The sequence below is a fragment of the Daktulosphaira vitifoliae genome, unplaced genomic scaffold (assembly GCF_025091365.1).
Source record: "Daktulosphaira vitifoliae isolate Bord-2020 unplaced genomic scaffold, ASM2509136v1 Scaffold_1, whole genome shotgun sequence".
NCBI classification, from domain to species: domain Eukaryota; kingdom Metazoa; phylum Arthropoda; class Insecta; order Hemiptera; family Phylloxeridae; genus Daktulosphaira; species Daktulosphaira vitifoliae.
Window position 1 is genome coordinate 47727909 of NW_026099572.1, and position 8807 is coordinate 47736715.

An 8807-nucleotide genomic window follows, 5' to 3' on the forward strand; every position below is an offset into this window, starting at 1 on the left:
CTTTAAAAAAAAAAATAAATTGTAGATCTTAATTCCAATATGTTTTCTATTTGAGAAAAAAATGATGAGGTAAAATAAAAAATTTTAATACATCATAATTTTAATAATCTAAACTATAAAAAATTATAATTTATGTATTATTATTTTTTTTAAATAAGCAAAAAAAGTCCATTTAAGTTATTTCAATCGCCGCCATATGCAGTCTTCTTTTTTTCAATTTCGGTCTTCAAAGCGCAATGTAGTAATCGCTATTGATTGTTTTACCATGTTTGAGATAATCAATGAATATAATTCCAAGCGCATCCCAAAATATCAATACCATAATCTTGCCTGCTGATTGTTACATTTTAACCGCTTTGAAGCACTTTCACCGGGTCCAATTCACTCAGCTGCCGGTTGTTCCTATTCGAGAATGTAGTCGTGGATCCACGTTTTATCCATTGTCACTATTTCGTACGAGGCAGTTAGACCATAAAACGGCTAGCTGTGCACTGTTTTAGAATGCTGTCGTACCTTAAACCTGTTTAAATCACTATTATTGAACCGTGGATCGGTCATCTATTATCAGACAATAATTAAATATCAAATAATCACATGTATTAAAGGTTCTTCAATGAGTATTTTAAATTAAGGGGTAGTGGGGGGACAACCCCTCTAATAACCGGCGAAACGGCAATAACAAAATACCTAAACTCAAATAAAATAAAACTAAGCTGATTAGATGAAGCTGTTGATAGTGATAAGTGGACTGTATGAGATCTGGCGGTAATGGTGTCGAACATTTGAGTATCACGAATCAGAGTATAGATGTAACCACTTAATGGCTAATGAAAATAGACGGCGGAAAAATGACTACGGCAGTGAAGTTATTTCGTGATGATCAGGGACTAATCACTGAAGGCGTGCAAGGGCACGAAAATTTTTTGAGCACAAGGCGTAACAAACAAATAACAGAAATTATGGCGTACAATGGCTGAATAATTTACCATTCAAGTAATGGGGGTTGCTACAAAAAAATAACGCATAAAAAAATTGACTCACAGAAGTACGACGATGAACTGTACACAATTGACACGTAGGCCATCGATTTGGAGTGCTAGATGGACAAGGGGATGAGTAGAGCAAAGACGCTAGAAATTAGCTTCCACGTGATATAATATTGTTGTAAAACAAAAATAAGAATGGGATATGATAATGATGGAAGGGAANAAAAAATGCGGAGTTTACTTATAAAACTGGACGTGTTCATTCCGGAGTACGATCGAAACAGGCCGTGTCAGACGAGCCCATGGAGTCCTTTGGTGTCCTTCCAAAGTCCCCTTCCAGACACGTACATGACCATCGGCCTTACATTTATTTAGATTCTTTTGTTGCTATTTTGCTGACATTGTAAAAGGATTTTGTAAAACTACGGGGTTGTACATGTTGGGAAGGAACGGATGTGTGTGCATGGCGTGATTGTGTGAGTTGTGTGTGTATCTGCAGTCAGTGATAGAAAGTGTTGATTGTGTTTTGTAATTTATTGGTGTGTGGGTAGAAGATGAAAGAATAACAGATAAACATTTTGTTCGGTTGTGTGAAGGGCCTATTACAACAATGTTTGTGACAACTGGTCCACTAGATTTTGCTAAAGGCGTTGTCTACCAAACAGTCACATATCGACGCAAAAATTCCTTCTTATTGTTAAATAGTTCTAAATATCTCTGTGAATCACCGAAACGTTGTTGTATTTTGTCCATTGTTAGCAAACTCTGTATCCATTTCGAGCATAGCTTTCTCATACCCAAATTTTCCTGTAAAATATAATGCACACGGTCAATTGAGATCTTTAAAATGTCAGCTGTCTCACGCACATTCACTTCACGAATTTCCAACACGATGTTGTGGATTTTATTGATATTTTCTGGCGTAATTACCTCACTTGGGCGTCATGGTGCTTCAGCGTCCTTTAGTCTGTATGAACGCATTTAAATTCACAAAATCAGAGAGAAATAATTGTTTTCGACGAGGCAGAGTCCTTATAATACTTTTCAAGCCATTCTTAGGTTTTTTTCTTATCAAATAACAGTGTTTAATCAACATACGAAAATTTGTCTAGACGATTTTTTATGTGCAAATGATTGTCGTAGTTAAAAAACATATAATTTTGATATTAAAATTCACGATTTTATATTTTATTTTTTCAACTTTAAATTACTAAAACTTTTTGAAAAATGTATGGATCAATACAATTTTATTAATTAATTTATTATTTTAGAAACTTTTTAAACATCAAAAGTTATTTAGAAGTTATTACTATAATTTTTATTTAAGTGATCTATTACAAAAAAATGCAATAAAATATCGAGCTTTACTGATAAATTTACTATAAATAGTAATTATAAAATTTCCCGACAGCATATTAATTTTAACAATACAATTTTTGAATCTTCATAAAATTTTCTATTTAATGATGTCAATTTCAAACTTGCAAGTTGAGCTAAAAGTCATGGTAATACATTTTAGCTTTTTTTATATTTTAATACTCGTTTTTAACTAATTATTAATAATATAAAAAATTAGCGGTGATAATTAAATCTAATTGCATATTTGAAATCAGCGCAAAAAACCTAACACAGGTGGGTCGCGGCACAGTGGTGACGTGGCATAGTTGGATGAGTATAATGATACCTGACAGTGATTAAAATCACTATCATAAGTAAAGACATCAAGCATCTATATAAAAAAAAATTATATTCATATGTTCATTTTTGAAAAAGTTACGGCAGTTTTTAGTAAAAAAAATTGAAAAAGTTTCGAAAAATAGCGATTTTTAAATTTGTAATTTTTTTGGAGGTTTCCCCCATTTACGGGAAACTAGGGAAATTTTTTCAATTTTTGAGGATAATGTCTTCGACTAGATATGATTTGAGATCTTTTGACGTATCGTTGAAAGAAATCGGTTCGGCGAGAGCTGAGAAAAAGTGGTAACAGACACAAAAAAGAAAAGACATCATAGCAAAACCAATACCTTCTCAGCTTCGCATCGAAGCTAAAATGGTTTTAGAAAAGTATATTTTCGACTCGGATGAAAATTCCTTATAGATCATTTATTCATAGTTAACAACAAATGCAAAGTTTTTTATCAAACCCTTCAATTTTTAAATGTGTTTGGCATAAAAGTAACAACTAATTTATAACTATTTCTTTATATAGAGTACAAATCCCCTATTCTTCCTATGTCTTATATCTCAGTCTCGTTTTATATATATCGTAATTACTAGTTGAACTAGTGAATAGTCATACACAATAATATTAACTCATTACTTAAAATATTAGCGTGTTTATATTATTTTCACGATTTTAATGTTAATAACTATTATTCTCAGTAGATGATATGACCTAAATTGTTTTGTTGCATAGATTTTAATGAAATATTTTTCCTAACCACATATATATGCTGCAAAGTGAAGTTGCCCTTCCCCTTAGTTAACGAAAAGGAGGTCAAATTTATAATTTTTTCCGCCCCCCAATTAAAACTGACAAAAAAAAAAAAATTATTATTAGTAATCTGGTTAAGTTTTGAAAATTTCTTTAACCAATAATTTGATTTTAAAAAATTGATTATTATTGATTTCAGATTTTGTAATTAACTCATAGTATTCTATTTATTGTTATTATATTATCAATTGTAGCCTAGAAAAATGTTATTGTCTAAAGTATAAAATTGCAATCACGTGTTTGCCAATGATTAAGTTTGCTTTTTATCAATACTTCATTTATATACTTCTAAATTTTAATTTTTAACTCAGTAAATGTTATTCTGCTTAAAAACATTGATTTTGAATGACCAATAAATTGAATTAGATAATTTCCAAAGTTAAGGTGAAGTTAATTATTTTTATTTATTGTAATAAATAAATAAATATATATATATGTAATCTCATAAACTATATCGTCAATAATCATTTATACTATAATAAAAAATAATATACGTTATCAAAAATAAATAGTTTATAAACTACTGTATATTTTTTAAATGATAACTTACCAAAAACAATAGTTTTACTCACTTTTTTGCTTCGTAAAAATTAAGGGGTCCTATTCTTAGGCATTAAATTTTTGTCTTTCGTGTAAAAAATATTGCTGTTCATTCAGATTTTTAATAATAATCATCTTCTAAGAAATAAACTCTGTTAGTCATTTTATTTTATTTTTATTCAACATTTATTAGACTATAATGATCATATCGGCATTTAAATATAGTTATGTCATATTATGTGACATATATATATATATTTTATCATCATTTGAGAAAATAAAAGAAAGAATGATTTCAAACTTAAATGTTTTAGTTAACCGTTCATTATTTTTAATCTACTGATAAATTTAATTAAATAAATGTAATCACGTTGTTTCTAAAACATTTTCTTAAATTACGAGCGATAAAAATATCTAACTCAAAATGGATTTATCTTAAATGTGTATGCATCATATAAAGTTACAACAGTAGTATTACTCATATCAACAGTTTTTAAACTTGCCATTTCCGTAATAAATTACATTGAAACCGTTGTCAGTGACAAATGACACCACGTAATGAGGCAATCGAAATCTGCCACTAGAGTCACTAAGAAATCTTAGAGAATCATCTCTCTATCTAAATTTAATGACATTTAATATTTATTTATTTAGAAATAACAAAACGATGGTAAATAAATTAACTACGGGTATTGTTATCAGTAGCATTTTCTAATGTTGTCTCAGTTATCTATGAAAGAAACAGTCTACTTAATGATACAGCATACACAAAAGCTATTCTTCTCGTTTTTAAACAAATAAATGTACTAATCTTTATCATATAATGTATGCCATATATTATTGAAAAAATAAAAAAATAAATGGTTGATACATAATGAAATTTTAACTTGATAAAATAAATTTATTGTTTTATTATAAGATATACTTTTCTGAAAATGTATTTTAATAAATTTAAATTTACTTATAACATGTGAATAATATAAGAAAGACTCATAGCTACCAAAATCAACAGCACAAGTTTGAACGCCCAACAGATATAAAATTTATGTCATATTTTATAATCAAAGTTCCACAACATCATATATTTAAAAGGAAATTACGGCTAATGTGTTTTAGTGTTTTTTATGGAATCAAAGCGTGTTATCTATCTGTCGCTTGTATAGCCTTGAGAAGCGTTCTTTTTCAGAACTGGGTAGAAAATATACAAACGTAATTTTGGAGGTAAAACTTTTAAATTTCAAAATAGCTATTATTAGCTCTGCTCTTACAAAAATTTTTATGGATCGATAATACCTTTAGAATAAGTGCTTATTGAATTACAATAGTGGTAATACATAGAATGAATATGAATTATAAGTATACACCAGTACGAGCTGTACTTCTTATTAGAAACAGATAATAAAAAATATGCATTTATGTATAGTATATTTCATGAAAAAATAAAAGCAAGTATTTGGATGACCACCAGATTGCATTCTTCCACATTCAGAGAGTATAACTGATATAAGTATAAAATTATGATTGTTGTAATATATAAAAGAATAGTGGAAAAAATGATGATTATATAAAATGATTTGGATAATCTTATAAGTAATAAAAAATTTTTATAGACAGATGAAATTATATTATAATATCCAGTAATGGTTATTGTTATTTGTTAATTTATTCGTCAGTCAATTTTCAATTAATATATTTTGAAAATATTTATTTGTGACTATTTTAATTTTAAATAAGTATATAGGTTTGGTCAACAAGAAAATCATTTATTAGTGATTACAACAATAAATATATGTGACAAGAATATAGCCATACAAAATATGCAGCTTTATATTTTTCATGCTGAATATTTGGTTGTGGCGAAGACACTTTGATCATAAAAGGATTTAACAACTAGAAAAAAAGTTAAAAAAAAAATGTGATCGATTAAAGATAACACACTCATTTTTCTAGACATTTGAAAATTTTAAACTTTCATACAAGAAAATATTGTGTGACCTAAAAAACAATAATAAAATATCTAGTTAAAGAATTTATTTTTCATCCTCTCAGAGTTGAGAAAATCCAGCACAGTGGGAAAATGGCATAATTAGGACAAGTATAGATCTGACAGTGATTAAAATCACTATCATAAAAACGCATCAATACAAATCTGTTCTGAAATTTTTAATTTTAAATCCGGTAAATTTTGACATTTTTTTAATAAAACTGTTACGCCTCTATGACAAATAAACGAATTAAATAATATTTTTATTATAATTACCTTGTATATATTTTTTTATTTGGCATACATTTTTTGAAATATTGATCATTTACCTGTACGAGGTAAATTCAAAATAGTTGCTATTTTTCCATGTAGAGTTAACTTTTTTTAATTATTTTTTGAAAATGTTTTGGAAACATACTCTGAAATCCAAAGAACATCCCATGTAAGTTTATGTTACATACTATAAGTTAAAAAAATATTTTGGTTTTGTGCAAAAATTCATCATATTCGAGTTGTTATAATTTTTATTTTTTTTTTTTCAAATATTTATAACTAAATTTTAATTCGAAACGGTATATTATTGTAAAGGAATTCCTAACAAAAAATAAAAAATATGTTATGTCTAAATAAATTAAATTGTTTTGAAACAATTAGATTATTTTATCGAAAATTCAAATTTATATATTATTATTGAAATTAACTAATGAAAGTCACAATTAATAATAAAATTAAAACAGTTCACCTATTTTTTTTTTTTGTATATCCATACTTACATTTATGATACATGTTTACCATAGAGATAATGAAATATATACAACTAATTTATAATTTTTATAATTTCTCTGTGATAATTACAATACAAAATATTGAATATCAATTCATACTAAATTTATTTTCTATAATGAGTAAAAACACATATACTCTACTTATAAATTATAATTGTAGTAATGAGGAATTAATTAGGGCAATATGAGTTGATATTGATTTAGGAATATTCCAATTATAAATTACTTCTAATAGTTAAGCACTACATATAAATTAGAATTGATTTTATAAAATTTTAAAGGAAAAAAATGTTTATAAAAAAAATATTGATGTATTTTTAAAGATATTCTTGGGTTTTTTAAAAATAAATGTGATAATTATAGTCTTTATTTTCGGTTTATTTAATTACAGTGTTGTTTTTATTTATTAGTAAAAGTTTTATTATGTTTCTTATAATTTTAACAATTCAAAAAATATGTTTATTAAAAAAATTAACGAACATAGTTTACGTTCAAGTTTTAACATTAGTAATGATTTGAAGAAAACCCTTTTTTGTACAGAAATCTACAATAATTGTAGATAAAATGTCTAAATATTTTTTTGTATCTTCAATACGTTCTTGAATGTATTTAAAACATTATATTCAATGCCATTATTATTTATATTAATTTAATTAGCAATATAATGGTAACGTATATTAAAATTAATGGATATAGCTTAAATGACTGTTATTTTAGTTATTATAATCATGTATTAACAAACTAAAGTAATACAAAATTAGAGAATGAGGGTGCATTTTGCTTAATACTTTACTCAAAGTGTTTTTAAATATATTATTTATGAAAATAACAGAATAATGGCAATACTAAACACATTAAACTTAATTTGTTGTAATTAATATGCTTCCGCGGTTACTAATTATGTGATAGGAGGCTTAATAATTACCATTCATAGTCACCTAACCTGAAGGACTAATTTGATCCTGAGACCGAGGTAGATATTTAATGTTGTACTTTAATTTTATGTAGCTATATATATAGTGTGATTGTTTAAGAATGATATCTCCCATTTTTTGTTAAACAATGATTATCTCATAAAAATATACAAATTAAAATTTTATTTATTTTTATAAACTATAGCAAATATTAAGTTAAATGCTAGGAAAAATAATTTCTAAGAGTAGATTTTAGGTGTTATTTTCTAAATTTAAATTAGAACCTGTTATTATTTTTTTAATATTAAATGAAGTATAGTCTACATACTAATGACTGGTCGATAACCAGTTTTTCAATATTACTTTTTGAGATAATTACATTAAAAGATTTAGAAAAGGTAAGGCATTTATTTGAATTAATTTTTATGAAAAAATTTTTATTTAACAAAAATATAGGTGATATCATTATTAAAAATCACCGTGTCTATGTAGCTACGTATAAATTTGAAGTTAGTAAATTATTTTTTAATGATATCATAGTGGTCATGAAGAACGAATAACAGAAAACAAACACTCAAAGGGAATAATGTATTATAAACGAATAATTAATTAATATTTTTAGGAACACATTTATTTGTTAAATTTAACTTTAAAATGCATCTTCAAAACAGGTTTTTTTTAATTTTTGAATTAAATTTAGAAGTTATACTTTATATGCACTCATATAATTCTACAGTATATCTCTAATATAATTTTTAGCCTGGCGTATTATATAGGCAAAATAGGTACACAGCTGTTTATGACAAATTATTTTGCCTAAGTTTAATAATCTTATTATATAATATAATAAAACATTGAAAAATTACTTAACGACGTACGATTTTCAATATTTTTTTTAGATTGAAAAAACTCGACGACATTATTTTAGAAATATGATTTGCGAAAATTTTTTTTTAGCATACTGTGGAGTTTAAAAATGTCTATCAAAAACGCTCATTGCGGTCAGTGTTTTTCGATACACCGAGTTATGATTTTTTTTTTTTTAAGTCCATTTACATATATGTAATATGATATGATTTTGTTTTTTGCATCTCAATTTCGTTT